The sequence below is a fragment of the Phascolarctos cinereus genome, unplaced genomic scaffold, assembly GCF_003287225.1.
Source record: "Phascolarctos cinereus isolate Bilbo 61053 unplaced genomic scaffold, phaCin_HiC Scaffold_5;HRSCAF=322, whole genome shotgun sequence".
Lineage (NCBI taxonomy): Eukaryota > Metazoa > Chordata > Mammalia > Diprotodontia > Phascolarctidae > Phascolarctos > Phascolarctos cinereus.
This window is the reverse complement of record NW_027555958.1, coordinates 128,185,835-128,207,034: the sequence shown is the minus strand read 5'-3', so window position 1 is coordinate 128,207,034 and position 21,200 is coordinate 128,185,835. Positions and strand designations below refer to the sequence as shown.

General features: G+C 36.4%; 1 protein-coding gene across 1 annotated transcript in view; it reads left to right on the top strand.

Annotated features, from left to right (window-relative positions):
• Window positions 1–21,200, top strand: part of LAMA2 (laminin subunit alpha 2) — a 790,327-nt gene that overhangs the window by 43,986 nt on the left and 725,141 nt on the right. The window lies entirely within an intron of this gene.

Genomic DNA, 21,200 nt, shown 5'->3' with positions numbered 1-21,200 from the left:
TCAATGATTGGTAGCAATAGCTGTAATTTTTCCTTTTTGAAACATAATTTAAGATATGTTTGGTTATGGTTCATGCAATATGGGCAGCTAGGTGGCACAGTAGATAGAATGCTTACCTTGGAGTCAGAAGGACCTGAGTTCAAGTCTGGCCTCAAAAACTTACTAGCTGTGTGACTCTGAGCAAGTGATTTAACCCCCTGTTTGCCTCAGTTTTCTCATCTGTAAAATGAGCTGGAGAAGGAAATGGTAAACAACTCCAATATCTTTGCCATGAAAACCCCAGATGGGGCATGAAGAGTCCGACACAACTGAACAATAATAACAACACCACAATATGTTAGGTCAGTGATCACTTGCTATTTCCAATTCTCTTGAAGTAAAAGGCATAAACTAGTGATCAATATTTTTTTAAAGAATCATTTCACCTTCATTGGGCTTTTTAATATTAAGAGTAGCTAATAAACAGGAATCACATTTATATGTTGTTTTTCTGACAACAACCTCATTTTAGAGATGAGGAAACTAAGACTCATGAAGATGAAGAAATTTTTCTATGCTTTCAAAACTAGTTTCTGCTGGAGCCAGGACTCAGACTTAATTCTAGTGGCTACAAGTCCAGTTAGAGTAACTTTCCACCCCTAAGGATTACTTAGTTACTGTCCTCTAGGAACCCAACTTGCAAAGTGCGAGTAAGGAAAGTAACCCCAGAGGGAGCGCTTGCAGAAATGTGACCCCTTATCTACCTTTACATTTTTTCTTTGTCTTTTTCCACCCTGATTTAAAACATGATTATATTACACTTTGAGTCACTTGTCTGTAGTAAATAAAAAATCAAAGCTGTCCAGTCTGCTATCGATATCTATATATTCTTGCCCTCCATGTTTGAGGTGAGGAGAACGAATGAGAATAGTAGCAATTCTTCTCTCTTTTGGGTAAATTTAATTCTACCTCATCACTGTTGACTGGGCACAAATAACTCCAAGGTGGGTATACTTTCTTCACCCATTTAATATTCTTTTTTTCCTGTGTCATCTTTTCTCCCTCTTCCCATTTGGCAATGTGGTATATAGAATAGAATAGAATAGAATAGAATAGAATAGAATAGAATAGAATAGAATAGAATAGAATAGAATAGAATAGAATAGAATAGAATAGAGAATAGAATGGTAGATAGAAACAGCCTCGAAGCCAGTAAGGCATGGCTTCAAACACAGCCTATTGTACTGTATGTATTTATATATATGTGTGTCTCAGTACTGCCTGTGTGACCTTGGTTAAGCAATTAACCTTTCAGTGCTCTGGGCAATTGAGACTATAAGTTGCAGAGAAAACACCAACCTACATCAGAAGGAATTTCCTAACCCAGGAGTTCCCTATACCAATGTCCCCATTATCCCTTGACCTATTTGGTAATCTCTTTCTTTTCCCTTTCTCCTTTTTCTTCCTTTTACTTTTCTTCTAAAAGTCCAAGAGGACAGATGATAGTAATCATGGTTGGAGTTGTTAAGGATTACAGTCAGATGTATGGTCCTGTCTCCTAATTAAAAGGAGATATTCTATTAGTTATTTTCCCAACTCAGGTTCCAGTGGTGTGAGCAAAAAGCCAAGACCACAGTATGATGATTCCTGAACTGCCAATTCAGTTCTCTGAGGCTATGTTGAATCTTCAAGTTAACCCTACACTTAGATTTTTTTTTCTCCTTTAATTTAGTAAAGTTGGAATTCTGTATTTGTTTTATAAACTTTTTGAAAAATATTCTCCACATATATTTGAGGAGCAAAGGCATAACCTCTATAGTCTGTCTATGAAGGTAGACACTGAAGAAAAGTCATTGGAACTCAGGGGAGCTTTCTTGGCAAGGCCTGAAAGCATAATCCTAAACACTATGAAAAAAGGCATTGTAAGGAAAGGCCACATTTATTAGAATAGATAAAAGAAAATCCTTATTATTTGGACAAAGGATTCATTTGTTGTCTCAGTGCTAAATTCTCTTAACAGCATCTTTTCATCCCTTATTTTAATGAAACAAATTAAGAAAAACAGACCAATATATTGAGAAATTAGATTTTTTTTCCTCTGGAAAGAACAAAAATAAGCCCAGGAAATAATTTCTTTTAAATGTGAAAGGCACAAATGTGCTTGCAATTACTCTATAGAAGAAAAATGTGGCATTTTGTTTCTTAAATATAAATTAATTAAACTTCACTGCATTTTGATTCCTAGAACACATCTCAAGGCCACAGTTTGATAGTATCTCCATTGTACTTAAAATGAATGTGGAATACTCAGAGTCCAGCTCTTAGGTTGATGAACGAAATCAGAGCTCAAAATTGACAACTTCAGATTTTGATTACCCTAAGACATTCTAAAGTGATGGCTGCTTCTGAACCTAGATCTGGTGCGTATTCATTCTTTTGCCTACCTAGGTTTGTGAAGCCAAGAAATTACCCTGAAGCCTCTGGGACTTTCCAGCTGGTACCAAAAGGAACAAAGGCTTTGCCTCCCTGAATTGTCTTGTTGCTACTCTAAGGTGACTTTACCAAAGGTTGATTGTAAAGTTCTCCTGAACTGATGAATGAATGAAAAAACATTTATTATGTACTTGCTATGTTCCAAGCACTGTGCTAAGTGCTATGGATACTAATAGAAAAGAGAGATAGTATTTTTTCTCATGGAACTTGCTCCTAATTGAGGAAGACAATACATACAGTTCAATTTAAATGCTGATCACACTGTGCTAAGATACTGAAATTGATACAAAAAATATTCTTTTTTCATGATCCTTGCCCTTCCAGTACTAAAGTGCAGTGCACCAACTGATAAAAATGACCGAATATCTAAATGGAAAGTTTTGTATATTTGTATATACCACCTGAGTATGTCTGCCAAGAAAACCTCCACAGGGAATCACAAAGATTTGGACACAACTGGAGAATGACTAAAGACAATATCACTGAGAAGGGGTCATCCAGTCATTGCTTGGAAAACTCTATTGAGGGAGAATCTATCAGTCCCTGAAGCAACCTGTTCCACTTTTGGCCAGCTTTAGTTGTTAGGAATTTTCTTCCTTAGATAGTGTATAAATCTTCCTCTGAAAATGTCAGCCCTTGTATCTAGTTCTCCCTCCTGTGGCCATTCAGATCAAGCTTGTTCCCTCTTTTGTAAGATACCTGTTCTGATACCTAAAGACCTATCATTCTCTCCTATTTGCATGCCAGTATTGGTCCCCACAAAATCTTCTCTTCTCCAGGCTAAACATCTCCAGTTCATTTAAGTGATCCCAATATGGAATGGTCATGGTATCTTCGATCTAGAGTTGGAAAGAACCTGTGGTCCTTCATTTTCTATCTGAAGAAATAGTCCAGAGAGGTCAAGGGATTTGCGTAAGGTTGGTGGGTCAGAATTTGAGTTAAGGACAGTGATTCTGAATTCACTGCTTTGCTTACTATTTTGTGCCGCCATTAACAGTTATAATTCCCTTCACCTTCCTGCTAGTCCTTTTCCGGACACTCTCCAGCCAGTGAATTCCTTTCCAAAAATATCTTTCCTAAACAACACAGTATTTCTGATGTAATTTGATCAGGGACACTGTGGTTATCACTTATCTAATCAATAAATTAACAAGTATTTCTTAAGTGCCTCCTATATTACAGAAATTGTACTAGGCACTGGGAATTCAAAGGCAAAAGTGGAACAGTCTAGCGCTCTAGCAAGAGGAGTCAAGTTGTACACATAGGAATATATACAAAATAGATACTGTATAACATAATTTAAATGGAGTGCACTAGCAACTGGGACACATTGAGAAAAGCTTTATGAAGAGGGCAGAGCTTGAGCTGAGCATTAAAGAAAGGTAGGGCTTGTTAGACGGGAAAGTAAGGAGGCAGTGTATTCCAAGGATGGGAGAGAGAGAGGGAGAGTCAGTGCCAAAGCATGATGATGGGAGATAAGAGTACCTTGTATGAGGCCATGTACTGTTAGTGTACATGAATGGGAGCATTGTGGAAAGTAGGATTGGGACTCAATGTGAGGAGCTTTACTGGATAGAAGAGTTTATATTTGATCCCTGAGACAATGGGGTAGCCACTGGAGTTTACTGAGTAGTCATGTGACATTGTCAAACCTGAATTTTATGAATAACACTTTGGCAGCTGTGTGGTGGGATGGGTTAACACCAGAAGAGCCTTAAACTTAGGAAGCCAATTAGGAGGCCTGAATTAAGGTGATGGCCATGTGAGTGAAAGGAAAGGAATGGGTATGAAAGGTGTTGTGGAGATAGAAAAGACATTTTTGGTGACAGATTAGATATTTAGAATGAGAATGATGAGTTAAGGATGATATTAACATTTTTAACCTATGTAACTGGAAAAATGCTGCTGCCTTAGATAATAATAGGCAAATTTGAAAGAAAGGTTGGTTTAGGGGGAAAGAATGATTTCTTTCTTTTTTTTCTTTTCTTTTCTTTCTTTTTTTTGATATGATAATTTAAAATGACTGTGAGACATCCATTTTCTTTTTTCTTTCTTTTTTTTTCCAGTGAGGCAATCAAGGTTAAGGGGACTTGCCCAGGGTCACACAGCCAGTAAGTGTCAAGTGTCTGAGGCCAGATTTGAATTTGGGTCCTCTTGATTCCAGAGCTGGTGCTCTATCCACTGCACCACCTAGCTACCCTGAGACATCCATTTTCAAAGGTCTAATAGATAATTTATGATAGGTGACTGGAACTCAGGACAGAGAGACTAGGATTGGATATATAGATCTGAGAGTCCTTAGCACAGAGATTACAATTAATGGAGCTGATAAGGTCACTGAGAGAGTGAAGGCCCAGGACATTCTAATTCTAATTCATTCTAATTAAGCCTAATTCAGCACTTTTTTTCTTTTTGGTTGCCATGTCACATTGCAGACACACATTGAACTGGAAGTCCATTAAAACTACTACATCTTTTTGAAATGAACTTCTTCCACATATCACCTTCATTTGGTACTTGTGACACTGATTTCTTTTAGCTTTCATGGAATATTTTCCATTTATCCTTATTAAATTTCATCTCTCAATATGCATTGTTCAATAAAAGGAACACATAGTTGAAGGCAAGATGGCTACAAAGCCGAGTCCAATCTGAGGGTTATGGGAAGTGAGAACTGTGAGAGGTAGAGAAAGATAGTTCTTTTTATGGAAAATTTGGTTTTCATTTTTACTAGTGCCTTTGAGTTCCATGTCATACTTAAACAAGTACACCTCTTGAGAACCTAGCAAAAAACAAATGGAAGAAAACCAAGAACATTGTGTTGACACATTGGGATGGAGGCCCACATCCCATTTCTGATAGTCTGGTCCAGCTTTTATTTCTGCTGGCACTTCCCTTAGCAGGGGTACATAAAAAGCATGAAACATATTTTTTTTGCCTGCAGCATGCAAATTCTTAGAATATCTTACAATAACATAATTTTAATAAGGACAGAAAGCAATTAAAATTGAATGTAAAGGAGACATGGACTGACATTTTCCTATTTAAAGTTAGCAAGTTGTATGTTAAAAACATTAAAACTAGTGATGAAAAATATGGAGTGTTAAATTCTAATTTAGAACACCTGTATCAAAAAGTGCCAAATGGGAAGATTCAGTCTGATTCAACCAATGTTTATTATTTTGGGGGAGCTGTGATGGGCATCAGAAACACAACAATGAAAAGTGACACCACTGGGAGAGAAGTGCAACATACAGACATGATACAGGGTAGAGATGAATAGGAGCAATGAATGAGTGAATGAATGAATGAAAAACAAATAAGTAATTACTATGTGCAAAGCATTAGGAATGCATATTAAAAGGTGACACAGTGTCTGCTTTCCCAGGGCTCTCTTTCTGTTGATGGTTGTGTGGTTTGTCATTCTCAAAGAGGACCATACATCAGGAAGATGATGCCATGACTTGCAATTGAATTGGATTTCAAATGAGGGAGGGCTGTGCAAAGTCACCAGCTTCGCTTTCTCCTCCACATCCATCTGGGTCCAGAGGCCAGATATAGGAGAAGTGGTGATGGCCCAGGATGCTATTCCCAAGGCTCTTGGGCCAACCTGGCAGTCAATGTTAATTGGTAAGCAGTTTGTGGTTGTGGCAGTGAAGATGATGGCCCCCCCCTTTTTTTTTTTAATACAATCTGCTTCTATTGATGATGGTTGGGAGGCCAGACTAAAAACCAACTTAATGTTTTAGAATTTATGAGGAGGGGTAGAATATCTCACATTTATAAGCCACAGTTTCTTCATGTGTAAAATGATAGGGGGTTGGTATAGATAACCTCTGAAGTCTTGTTTAGTTCCAATACTATGAAATAAAACTTTTGACTGTGAAACTGGGTATCCTGGATGGACAAGGAGGAGGTGATATAGGCCTTAAATGAAGAAAGATGGGTTTCAACAGGCAGAAATAAGGAGGTAGTGAATTCCAGGCATGGGCAAGAAAAGCACAGAGGTAACAGAGTGAAGGGCAAGATATAGGAAAAATGAATAATTAAGTTTGACTGAAATGTAGAGCCCATGAAAGGGAGTTATGTGTATTAAGGCTGGGAAGGTGGGCAGGAGTGAGATTTTGAAGGTCTTTAAATGAAAGACCATGGAGTTTGTATTTTATCCTATAGGAAACAGGGAAGTACTGAAAAGTTTTTGAGTAGGAGATTCATATGGTGAATACTGTGCTTTATTTAAAAAGATTAATTTGGCAGCTGTGTGGTGACTAGATTAGAGAAGAGAGAGATAATTATTCTATAGCATTTTAAGAAGTTTATAAAGTACTCTATAATGTGACCTCATTTCAGCCTTACAACAACCCTGAAATGTTGGTCCTATTATTATTTTCATTTTACAGATGACAGAATTGAGACAGAAAGAGCTTGTGATTTTCTCAGGAGCACACAGCTAATAAGTGGTTGAGGCTGGATTTAAATTCAGGTCTTCCTGATTCGAAGTCAATGCTCTTTCTACTATGCCATCTGTTGGGAAGCTATTTTAGTAGTCATAGAATCAGAATTTCAGGGTTGGAGGGATCTAGGTGATGGGTCCTTGAATAGAGTAGTGTTGGTGGTAGGAGAAAAGGGATAGATGATAGAGATACTGTGGAGATAGCATGACCATTATGAACCTTTGTGATTGGGAGGATCATAGTTCCAATGTCATAAATTAGAGAATTAGAAAGAAGGGTAAGTTTAGGGGAAAAGATGAGTCTAGTTTTGAATGCACTGAGTTTGAAATACTGCTGGATAATGCAGTTAGAGATATTCATCAGGGAATTGGAATATGGAATTGGATCTTAGGGGAGAGATTGGGAATTGGTGGATTTGGTAACTAATGGCATAAGGATGATAATTGAAATTGTAGGAGTGAAAGCAATCACAGAGAGAGAGAGAGAGAGAGAGAAGATTGGAAATAAAGAGAAGAGGCCAAGGTCAGCGCTTTGAGGGACACACACATTTAAAAATGAGCCAACAAAATAAACTGAAAACAAATGATCAGACAGGTAGAAGAATGAGGACAGTTAGAATTATGGAAGACAAGGAGGAGCATTTTATCAAGAAAGGGATCAACAGTGTAAGGTTTTGAAGAAAAGAATGAAGACAGGGAATAAGTAAAGAGTACTGGATTTGTCACTTAAGAGGTAATTGTACTTGGTGAGAATAATTTCAGAAAATGCTGAAGAGGAGGTGCTCTATTTATATGATCTTGCCTGGCTCCTCATCACACCTTCCCTACTTGGACCACAATCTTTGACTCCACCCCATTAGTAATCTAAACTTTACCCCTGGGTCCCTCAGATCTGACAGGTAAGCTTTTGCATTCTCTTGCTTGGCCCAGGCCTTCACATCACTTCCTGGCCATCAATTCCTTCATGTCATGCCTTTTTATGCAGATCATAACCTTCACTTTCTTCACATCAGAAAATTGGACTTTATCCATGGAACTACCTTGGGCTTTTATATGCCAGCTTTGGCATTATCTTAACCATATTTATGCTTTCTTGCCATTTCCTGGACATCTTCGTGCTATGCCACCAGACTATACTTCCCCTAGCGCCATCTGCTTTCAAGCTCCACTTCATGGGTTATCTTCTCCCATCAGAATGTAAACTCATTGAAATCAGAATAGGCCTCGCTTGCTTATGTTTTTAGCCAGTGTTTGACACAGTAACTGGTACATAGTAAATGCTTGATAAGTGTTCCATCTATCTATTTCAGCCTTCAGCCAGGTAGTGTGAACATTTTTTTTTTTGCAAAGCAACTAAGTTATACTTCTTATAATACAATGTGCTAACCTGCTCGAATACAATTTGAAAATGTAGATATTAAAAATGTTACTATAAACCAATACCCAGAATTCTGGGTACTTCCTCTAATGAATTTGCCACCCTCCCAGTACCAATTTCCCAAGTCTTTTTGCATTCAACCTGTAGTTGTTTTAGGTTATGTCACTAATATATGTAGGCAATTACTTGACATAAGTGCAGTTTGTAAGCAAAAATGAGTTTCTGACAAGGTTAATGACTGCTAGCCCAAAACATATTTATCAAAAACATTCATTGATTTATCAATTATACATGCTTTGTTTTATAAAAATAATTAAATTCACATGTCACAGTGACCTACTAGCACCAGTGAAAGAAGTCCTTTGTCTCAAATATCCTGACATTTTAATTATGATACTTTGTTTAGCTATTGAATTATCAGTTAATGTTTAATTTCCTTTTCTTGAAAATTAAAAAAAAAATCTCCCCTTATGTCAATCTCCCTTTATGGAGTGCTAGTCATCAATTCTTTCTTGTCCATAATACTTTGTTTATAATTGTAGTATGCATTTTACATGGTCTTGGGATTATTGGCTGATAAGCAAGGTTCCTTCTCTTGCTCCTTTGAACACTAGGTGAATTAGTACTGTGTTTTAATATGACATCACAGAAAAAAATTAAGATTGCTTCCAACTTTGAAAGCACCTTTATTAAGGTAAAAACATACTTTTATTGTACCTTTTAAAAGTATTTAAAATTGTTCAAGATAAGAGCTGAGGCAAGAAATTAATTTATCAGTAGGGTGTGATCAAATACTCATGAAGACTGACTACAATGTGATGGATCTTTTTGGACATAGCAACTCAAGTAGCAAATTAGGAAAATCATCACAGAATTGATTGGTAAGTTGATTCTCTGATTGGATTTGATGCACTTGCCTAGAGATAGATAAGCTACACAGTAGGTAGAGCACCTGAGTACAAACTGATCCCCAAACATTTACTAGCTATGTGACCCTAGGCAAGTTACTTAACCTCTGTCTTCTTCAGTTTCTTCAATTATAAGATGAGAATAGCACCTACTTCTCAGGGTTGTTATGAAGATCAAGAAGATAATATTTGTAAAGTGCTTAGCACAGTGACTAGTGTTTTCTGTTTGCCTTGACATTTGAAAGACCATGTGGTTCAGCAGAAAGAACATTGAATTTGTAGCAGGAGGACCTAGAATGTCAATCCCAGCTGTGACATTGGGTGAGTGTATTAACCTCTGATCCTGATTATCTTTATCTATAAAATGAGGAGGCTGAACTAGATTACCAATAAGGCTCTTTCCATCCCTAAATTCTGTGATCCAATCTTATTTAGTCCTTCCAACAAGTCAATGCTTTTCCCTACCTGTTACACTTTTTATAATGCTAGCTTTTAATGTCTATGTACTTAAAATCATGGGATCAAATATAGAAGCTGAGCTTCAGAGGGGGAAAGTTCACATGCCCAAGGTCACACAAATAGTGAGAGATGGCAGGATTTGAACCTAGTCTCTCTGAGTCTATTTGGCTTGCTCAACAGGAGAACTGCTACCATTTCTTCAGCAACATTGATTTGTTGGAATAGCCACATATTGAGGATGTCCCAAAAGTCTTATTGTAGTTTAAAGCTATTAAAACTTAAAACTGCACTCACTAAGACTTTGGGGATACCCTATACATATGTTTTATGGAACATTTGCAAAACATAAACCTTGTCCTCAATGAGCTATATATAAGGTAATTTATTACCTTGGTAGGCTATATTACCTTATTTACACTCATGAGGCTACTAAAGCCTTATGTTTAATCCTCATATATACTATTTAACTTTCCTCAATTCTATGGCAATAAGATATAGCCCTAAAGCCAGTTAGCTGTCTCCTGGTTGGAAGCAGAATTGTGAGTGTGTAAATCTCATTCACCTCTTCTGGAAAAGCAACTGAAAATATATTCCATACCTGTGAAAGGGTATTATTTAGGTAACTAGTTAGTTAGCTTTATAAGTGCTGTGTCTATATTAGAAGAAACTTGGTACATCTTTGTGTCCCCAGGACAGCATATTAATATTACTATAAGAAGCTATTGCAATATGTCCAGTCTCTATAGGTCCATTAAATTTGAATAATTTGGATGCATTTTAGATAGCTTCATCATCTTAAAGCTTCATTAAGCTCTTCTTACTTTAGCTTCCTAGCATCTCATTAGACAAAACTCCAAAATTATCAGTGTAAAAAATTAGCACAATTTAAAGGCTCGACAGCTTTAGTTCATGATAATTGGAAATTATTTGGGAAAGGAATGGAGAAATCTTTGTTTTGTGGGCTAAGTCTGGCCTATGGAAAATTTTCTTAAATGCATTGTCTGTTAAGTGTCTCGGTACACTATTAGTTATTTTTTAGCAGAGTGTTTTGCATGTAATAGATACTTAAATGATTGGATTGACATGTATTTATGTCTACAGTTGCAACAAAAAAGATGATAACTTTGAAAACCTTTAATGGCAAGATTCTAAAGAGTTCCTATGATGACTGTCATTCTATGAAAGGGAATTTTTTTCTCTTTCTATTGGTCATTATATAATAGTGAACATAAAGGAATTACATATTAAGTCCTTACTGAAGAGGGGAAGGGAAGGAAATACACACACGCACACACACACACACACCTACATGCACACAAAGTTAACACTGTGGCTGGAGAGAGACACTAACAATTGCGGGAACCAAGAAAGAGGAGGTTTAAGGAGCTATAGGATGAGCATCTGCAAAGGATGCTGTTGGAGATATTCCAGAATGTTATTCTTTGTTATCTGTTATTCTGTTATGCATGCTAGATTTGAAGATGGTTTGGGGGCAGGGCAAGACACAAATTCTCAGGTATCTGCTGGCTCCTGCTCTTAAAATTATTTTTATGCCACTAATTTTTCACTAGGGGCAGGTAGGTGCAGTGAAGAAGAATGCTAGACCTGGAGTCAGGAAGACTCATTTTCTGGAGTTAAAATCTGTCCTCAGACACTGACTAGCTTTGTGATCCTGGGCAAGTCACTTAACTCTGTTTGCCTCAGTTCTTTATCTGTAAAATGAGCCAGAGAGAGAAATGGCAAATCACTCCAGTATGTTTGCCAAGAAAACCCCAAATGGGGTCATGACATGTCTGCAAATGGAGACGTGACTGAAATGACTGAACAACAACAATAATCTTTCATTTTCAGTTTTTGAATTTTAGATAATCTGAACGAGCAATTGCTGAGAATGCAGCAGTCCACATTGTTGTGTCTTCATTAATAGATGATGTCTTAGAATTTTAATTTGGGAAATGTTTCTGCTATTATTTCATAGGTAATAGTTTTATTGTATAACTCATATTGGGAGAAAGGATTTCTATTTACCTCTGATTAGTAAAAAGACCCTTTAATTATCTGCCATCATAAGTAATCACAACAAATGTGAGGGTGAGATCAGAAAGAGGCTTTGATGGTCACAAAGATCATTTATAATTTTATTGATAATTCTATAAAACTAGTCTCAGGATACACTGGTTCTGTTCACACATTAACAATTAAATGGAACATTAGGCAGTTAAAATTGATTCTAGTGATCAGATAAGACAAATATATATAAAGTGCTTTGTAAACCTTAAAGTGCCATATAAATGCTAGCCATTATTTTAATTGTTAGGTAATCTGAACAATTCCTAAACTGTGTGTTTAAACATATATCAGACTTTGCAGGTGGTGAGAGGGAGGGCTGAAGGGTGAGAATTTGATGGCCTTCAAAAGACTGAATAGATCATTGGGCTTTGTAAGTGGAACCCACTTAAGTTCGCAATATTTACATAAATTTGCTAATCCTGAGCTCTGACTTGGTTGAATTTCTAGATTGTAAGCTTCCCAAGGGCAGATACCAAACTTCATGTATCGCTAGCTGCTTCCCACTGCTCTCACCCCAAGTTATGTGCTCTGTATGGTGGAGAGCCTGATGCTTCCTTTCAACCCATAAATTTCCTTGCAAACTCTTCCCTCTGCCCAGACTGTTTTCCAGCCTTTCCACCAGAGTTTTAGGGATTTAAGAAAGTCAGTCAGTCAATAATGGACAATGGAGAGATGGGAGAGGCCGCTGACCTCAACTGCCTCATTTTAAAGATGAATAAGCAGAGGCTCCTGGAAGTTAAATGAATTGGTCGATATCACATAGATTTAAATCTTTAATTTCACAAGTAATATGCATCAGAGGGGAGCCATTTAAACATAGGTTCTCTAACTCCGGAGTCAATGCTCTTTGCGTGGTTCTAACTACTATTTGAGGCCTTGGGGAATATTTGAATTGATTAGAATATTTGCTCGTATGACTGCAGGTCCCTAAAATTTGGTGCCTTTGAAGACTACACTCATTTCCTCCTCTTTACTTTTGATAGACTTTAGCTTTATTGATGTCTAAATAATTCATAGTCTTCACCTGTTACTGAAGTTGTATTTCTGTAGAGTAAAAATGCTTTTAATGTGACAATAAAAAAAAGGACAATACCGTGGCAGAAAAAGAAAGAGAAGGCTCTATTCTGACACTGTGTCACCAAAGCTGTTCAGTGCCTAGCCTTTAGTCCTCTGTAACATCTTTGTTAACCTTCAGAGTACTCCTTATCGCCATTGTTACAAACTGAAGTTTTTTGGCTTTGTATGCATCAATGAATTTTCAAGAGTGGTTTTGATAGCTTTACTAGAAAAAGCAATAGCAGACTCCTCATATAAAGTATACAAATATCTCGATATTTAATATACGTGAAAGGAGCAGCATCCCTTACCCTCAAGCAGTCTTTCAGGTCCGGCCTAGAGAGCATCAAGAATGACAATATAACCAACATTTTTCACCACTAGCTCAGATGTAGCTGGGCTACCAGGCTAGCTTAAGGATGTGAGACTAGTGGTCTCAGACATCCCCATGGCTTCAACTATCACTTCTATGCAGACAGAATCCAAATATTTATCTCCAACTGCAAACTCCCTTCCAAAATCCCCATTTCCAACTTTCTACTGAGCAATGTCCCTTAGGATCATAGGATTATAACAGTGATATGCTGGTAAATGTTTAACAACTGACTCTCCCTCCAAAATCTGTATGCACAAGAATCTTTTAAGCTTAATTTGCATTGTTAACATTTTCTCCATTACTTTCTTAAGTCTGAACATCCAAAGAAATAATACTTAAGCCATGATTTGCAGCATTTGCCAATTTTTGAGTTGCAAATGCATACTGAACATTGAACAATTCGTTTGCCTGCTTGAACAAGCTTGAGGTGACTCCTGCACATGCCTGATTGTAAGTTTAGAGCTGAAAAGGACCTTGGAGGTCTTCTAGTCTATCCTCTTCATTTTACAAACTGAGATACATGAGGTTAAGTAATTTGCTCTTAATCACCAAGGAAATAAGTGTCTCAGAGATTAAGTTTGAACAGATACTCCAGTACTCTTTCCATCAGATCATCATTTTTCTTACTAACATCTCAACCCCTAAGTATTCAAAACATCTTCTCCCTCAAGTCAGTTCTTTTCTTTTTTCAGAAAAAAAGTTTCATTTTATTTTAAAATAAATACTATTGATTTTTTTGTTTTTATATCACTTGTATTTCCCAATATATCCTTCTCCTTTCTAGTTTCCAGAGAACCATCCTCTATGATAAAGAATAAAAATAAGGAAAAATTCAGCAAAATCAACATACAGAAAAAAAAATTGACATTATAGTTTGTGTTCTGTACAAAATCCTCCATTGATGAAATAATCAGGGAACATGTCAACATAAAAAGATTTCTTGATGCTTTTAGTATGCTTTTTATATTTTCGTATCTTCTCCCCCACTCTCAGAACCTCTCATAGCAAAGAAGAACAGGTCAGCAAAACAAACTGACTCATCAACCATATCTGACAACATTGGCAGCACTCGACAATCATAGTTCACGATGTCTCTATTTAGAAGAGAAAGATGTATATCTTTATTAGTCCTAGGTATCAGTAGGTCATTGCATCAATATGAATTTTGATGTCTTTTAAAAGTGGGGGCTTTTGTACATTATTGTTGCCATTGTGTATATTGTTCTTTTGGTTTTGTTTTCTTCTGTCTCATTTCATGTTTCCCCAAGTTTTTCTGATTTCATCGCTCCTGATGTCCTATTACAACCTATGATTCAATTTGTTCAGCCATTGCCCAACCGATAGACCTGCATTTTGTTTCCAACATTGTTGCTACTACAAAAAGAGGCACCTTCATTTTTTCTTCCTTCTAATTGTGATAATCTGCTACCCTTTACTCTCTCTGATATTTCACATTTCATTCCATCACCAAGTCTTATCAATTGTATCTCCGAAATGTCTCTTGAAATTATAATTTTTTCCAATATTTACCACTTTCACTGTTGTTTAGGCCTTCCTCTTGAGAATCTCTCTCTCTCTCTCATACACACATATTCTCTCTCACATTCTTTTTCACATTCTATTTCTCTCTCATATTCTCTCTCTGTGTCTGTCTGTCTCTCATGCTTTTGAGTCATTTTATTAGTGTCTGACTCCATGTGACCCCAACTGGAGTTTTCTTGACAAGGGTACTAGAGTGGTTTGAAATTTCCTTCTCCAGCTCATTTTACTGATGAGGAACTGAGACAAACAGTGTTAAGTGACTTGCCCAGGGTCTGAGGCTGGATTTGAACTTGAACTCATGAAGATGTCTTCTTGATTCCAAGCCTAGTGCTCTGTTCTCTTTCTCCTTAATCCCCTCTTTTAAATTCTCTACAGTACTTAACATGGTTTTTGAAAGATACAAAACACTAAATATATGATTACTGATTTATTGAATCTGTGGTTCCATGGCACCAGTCCTAGAAGGATCAACAACTGTGAAGCTGTTGGAACAGCTTCGTAATTAGTCTTCTCTCTGCCCTTCTCTGACTACTGCCCCCGTACAATCCATCATACATGATGATTCCAAATTATTAATCCTAAAACATTGTTTTTGATCATGTTACTCCACGATTAAAGCCCTTTAATGAATTTGCATTGCCTTTAGAAGAGAATCCAAACTCCTTAGACTGGCATTTAAGGTTTTCTGTAATCTGGCTCCAACCTATTTCTCTGGTCTTGCCTTTTGCATTTCTAAACTATCTGTGTCATCAAATTAGACTGTCCACCATTTCTTAAACGTGCTGATACTTTCTCTGTTCTGTGCCTTTATATATGTGATTCCTTTAACCTTGAGTAGGGTCCCACTACACTTGCCCATGAAAAGTCTACCTATCTTTGAAGGTCCTGTTTAGAATGCTGCCTTCTACACAAAGACTTTCTTAACTCCCACCTAGGAAGTAGCCTTTCCTTCAGTAAAACATTATTCCATTCAGCAAACATTTATTAGGCACCTACTCTGTGTAAGGTAGTAGGGATGTGATAGGGACTGTGATTTCGTTGGTTAGAGGGAACTTTCAAGTGAGGAAATTATTTCTACCAATGTAAACCACATTCTCTTTGTAACTCATCTTAATGCCACCTAGAGCACTGAGAAGTTAAGTGATTTGCCCAGGATTGCACAGTCCGTATGTGTCAGACGTGGGACTTGAACTCAGAAGTTCCTGGCTCTAAAGCCAGATCTTTACCCATGATGCCTCTCATGAGACTGGCTAGAAAAACAAAAACAAAAATAGCTCTTGCCCTTAAACACCTTATATTCTGCTGGGATTCTCCATTGCACTTTGTGCCTCTCTTTTGGCAATTACCAATTTAACCTTGTATTATAGTTAATTTCATGTGTCTTATCTTTATTAGTGGATTGTAAGTCCTAAAGCCAGGTTCCATGCCATAGTTATATTCCCCTGGGTATTTGTCATAATTCCTTATATATCACAGAAATGCAATAAATATTTGTTGAAAGGAAGACTGGATAAAATTAGTCATAGTTTTGTTGTTGTTGTTGTTGTTGTTTTTTGCTTTTACCTTCTGGGTATTATGTGATTATGTGTCAATATAATGAGGGGAAAAGTACTGAGGGATAATTATTTTTGAAGTGTGTGGATTGTGCCTATAGTGTTTTTCTCTCAAATTATCTACCTTAAGCTCTTTTATTTTTATAACCATCTCTCTCATTATGACATTTACTTCTTTCTCTGGCATTTGATTTTCAAGCATTTCTTAATGAACTTGGTTTTTACGTTTTAAAACAAACAAAATATTCCAAACACCACTTATGCTACTACTATGTTATTAATATGAAATCTGTGTCCAGTCTCTTGACTTTTAGTCCAATTATTTCATTACAAATCAGGGAAAGCATTTTTTTCTGTCTTCTCAAATTGCTCTAACTGCATCAACTATCATCCTTTGGCAAAATATGTAGATTAGCTTAATAATTTCTTTAACATTCCCAATGTAGTTAATCAGAATAATGAAAAAAAGTAAACAAATTCAGTTCATTTACTATTATTTTTCTTTAAAAATAATCATAGCTATACTCAGTGGATCATTTGGGGAAATGATTAAACAAGTTGTGCTGTGTTAATATAATAGAATATCACTGTACAGTAGAAATGATAAATCTGGTGAATACAGAGAAACACTAGAAGATTTATTTGAAGTGATGCAAAAGGATAGAAACAGAACTTGGAAAATAATGTACATAATTACTAAAACAACATGAATAAAAAACCCGGTTAAAATTAAAATGATCGAAAATAAATGTGAAATTGTACACAGCAAACTTGGGCCCAAATAAAAGATGAAAAGACTTCCCTTTCAGAGGTGGGGTAGTATGAAACACTGCATATAACATTTTATATGTGTTGCTTAGTTTTAATCAAATATTTCATTTTCTTTTTATTCTTTGTGATAATGACTGACTCTCTGGGAGGAAAAGAAAAAATATAGATGATATAAAAACAAGAGATGACTGCAATTTTTTTTAAAGAAAGGAATCATTTGGAGAAGAATAATTGACATGCCCATTCCTTTTGATCCATTCCAAATATCCTGACTGCACTGTCAGGACAATATTGCTATTATTATTATCGGAACTATCACTACTAATAACAATAGATTAAATAATAAAAACAGCAATAAGTTAAATAACACAATTAAATGATAAAAATAACACTTATGTAGTAGTTTAAGGCTTGCAAAGCACTTTTCAAATATTATTTATTTTATCCTTATAACAACTGCAGGAGGTAGTTTGTTATTATTATTATTCCCATTGCACACATGAGGAAGCTGAAGCAGACAGAGGTTAAGACACTCATGATCACACAGCAAGTAAGTGTGTTAAGAAGGATTCAGACTTAGGCCTGCCTGACTCCAAATCCCATACTCTGTCCACTGCACTGCCTACCTGCCTTTGTTATCATCACAGATGGGAATAATCAAAGTACCTTTAACAAGCAACTTCTAAGTAACAGGATTGGTACTACAATTTTCAATGGGAGGATCATGGTTGTTGATCTCTCTAGTACTGATGCCTTGGATCCAGACATTTAGTTCATCAAAAAATATATATTTAAGGCAGGTAGGTAGCTCAATAGATAGAGCTCTGAACCTTGATTCAGGAATACCTGGCTTCTCCTGGCCCCAGACACTCACTGGCTGTTTGACCCTGGGCAAGTCACTTAACCTCTGTTTGCTTTGTTCCACTGGCAAAGGAAATGGAAAACCACTAAGACCTGGAGATATCAGAAAAGATTTTAGTAGGGAAGGTATTGGGAGGTAGGGAGTGATAATTGAATTCCATTTTAGAAACATTGAGTTTAAGATGATTGGGGTTTTCCAGTTGGAGATATACAGAAAGCTGTTGGTGATTCGGGACTGTGGTTCAGGAAATAGGATTGAAAATATAAATGTGGCTGTCATCTGCAAAGAGATCATTATTGAACCTATGGGAACCAATGATGAGACTTAGAAAATATAAGAGAGACTAGAACATAAACTTGAAAGATATTTATGGTTAGGGATAAGAACATAGATGAAGATCTAACAAAGATCCTAAAACTGAGCAGTTAAATGGTAGGAGAAACAAGAGAGCAGTGCCAGTAAGGACAAGGAGGCTATGTCTAGGAGAAGTAGAATTTTCCTCAGATTTCCTCAGATTTCTCTCCCATACTGAATGGATTACAGTCAAATGAAATCTTTTGCTGAAGGTGCATTTGATGGCAATCAAACTGATTTTCCAATCTTCCTATATACTTGGATAATATTAATTTTTCCCTAGATGTAAACATATTTATTACCCATTGCAAGTATTTTGCACAAAGCAAGAGTAGGTAGTCAATACCTGATTGTTGAATGAATATCTATTTAGTCTTCTCTTTTGAAAGTATACACAAAATTTGGTAAAGTAGAAATTAGAGAAATTAAACAATAAAAATTAATTCCAGACCTCCTTAATTATGTTTACTTCTGAACATAATTTGCTGGAGATATTTTTGAAATACATTTACACATTACTAAATGGTGAGAAATTTCAGTTTAAATGCAAAGGACAAAGTTGTTAGCAAGTTATTCAAATTAAAGCACACACTCTTCTCTGCTAACTGATGGTGCATTGCAGAAGAACAAAGTTGCATATATCTCAATCATAATTACTCTATTAATTGATTTCCCTTAACTTTTTCAGGGAAATGTATTTTGTAGGGGCTTTGTGTAAATGTTTTTGGGAATTGTCTACAGTGTTAAAACATAAGTATACATATAAGTAAGTATATACATGTAAATTAGAAAAACATTTTTGAAAAGTATATCCTCAATCCAGTATTTACTGATCACTCTGCCATATGTCAGATTTTGTAGACAGTGTGAAGTACAAGAAAAGATAGAGTTACTGTCATCGAGAAAACTTCAGCGTAATTAGAGAAAGACACATAAAACAACAGTGAAAAACACAAAACAGTATTAAGCAGATTTTATACCATGTGATACAGACTATAAGTCTTACAGAAGGAGATGAGAGAGCAAAGATCTAAATGAAAATTGACTGATGTTTAGATAATGGTATGGGAATAAAGAAGTGAATCCTCCGTATTTCAAGTCTAGAAGAGTCCCTGCCCTGGAACAGATCCTACCCTGGGCCATAGGGAGGTAGGAAGAAAGGAGGGAAAGGAGAAGGGGAAACATAGAAAAAGGGAAAGAAAGGAGGAGGGAGGAAAAGAAGGAAAGGAGGAAGGGAAAGAGGGAGGGAAAGAAAGAGGGAAGGAGCAAAAGAGAAAAGGAAGGAAGGCAGGGAGGGAAGTAGAGAAAGAAGAAATTATTAAGCACGTACTATATGCTAGACACTGTACTGAGTGCTTTACAAATATTGGCTAACTTGTTCTTCACAATAACCTTGAGAGGTAAGTGCTATGATTATCCTCATTTTACAGTTGAGGAAACTGAAGCAGAGGGTAAGTGACTTGCCCAGGGTCACACTGCTAGTAAGTGTCTGAAGCTGAATTTGAATTCAGGTCTCTGATGGTACAAGTAGATGTTTTGCTAGGAAGGTAGAAAAAGGCACAACTGGAATGAATAATATTGCAGTATTTGAAAAGGAATCAAGTAATATCATGGCCAAATCTGATATGACCTCCTCTGCAATACTCACTTTATATCAGTTGTCTCTACTAGAATTTTCCCAAAGGTTAGATTCAGATAAAGGAAATTAATAAGGTCACAAGCATATTTGCATATACCTTGTTCATTCCTACACAAATTGTGCAATATGTCCCTTGATTAAAAAAGTTATCACTGTTCCCCTCAACCTTTTGATTTCTGGATTTGTCTCTCCTTTTTTTGGAATTTCCTTTCTGGCAAAAATAGGCAGCACAGTTTGACCAGGAATACAGGGCAGGATAGTAACAGAATTAGGGGGACAACAATGACACATGAGTGTCATATAACACCTTGCCTAGACCAAAGTATGATGATTTATATCACCAAGGTTGTCTCTTTCCTAGGCTGGGTTTCTATACTGTTTGACCCCAAAGTAAGAATTTGCTCTTATTTTTTCTTCATTTCTCTCTTCTCTTGTTTAATGAGAGGAACTCCATCTGTTCCTCTCCTTCGCAAGTCTACTCTTTAAAATGTAGATTTATATTTATTTATGAGCAGCAGAACAACTAGAGGGACATGGATCCTTTGATCACTTCAACCTCAGAAACCAAGCTTCAGTAAAATGGTAACCTTGAGGAATTAGAACCAAAAATAAACCATTCCCTTGTAGGGCAAACCATTAAGCAAATCATTTAGTCGTTCTTTTTGTAACTGTGCTAGAATGTACCTATTAATTTGTGTTTTTTTGACTGGCTGAAATCGGGCTGATCCACATACCACTGATTCCTTGGTGTTGCCGAATTAAACACAGTAAATGTTTTAATGATTTTTATGAAACTGAGATCAAGTATCAAAATGACATGTTTAGAGAAAATATGTTGGAGATGAAGAATCACAAATGTGCCCCATACTAATGATTTTTACTAGTGATTCCCCACAACTACAAAAATATTTTTTACATGTAGTCAATGCTAGTTTTTCAAGTTCCTGATTCTCAGTGACTTTTGATATACGCTCTGAAGCAAGGAGTTCTCAAGGTAGAAGATGATTCGGGCCTTAGTCAATCTCAGCTCAAAAAGAGCATCTCCAGAGACCATTGTTTAAATGTAGGTATACTCAAAATGTCACAGCACAGGAAGATAAGCAAAAACAATCTCATTAGAACAGGCTCGGAAAACAATTCCAAGAGAAATGATTAAAAGCAAATCAAAGAGCTGAAGCAAGTCCTGACTTCTCTTGACTTCTTACACACACACACACACACACACACACACACACACTTACATGTCTTTGTGTGTCTGTCTGTCTGAATGTCTCTGTCTCTCTCATTCTGCTTTGGTTGGACACTGT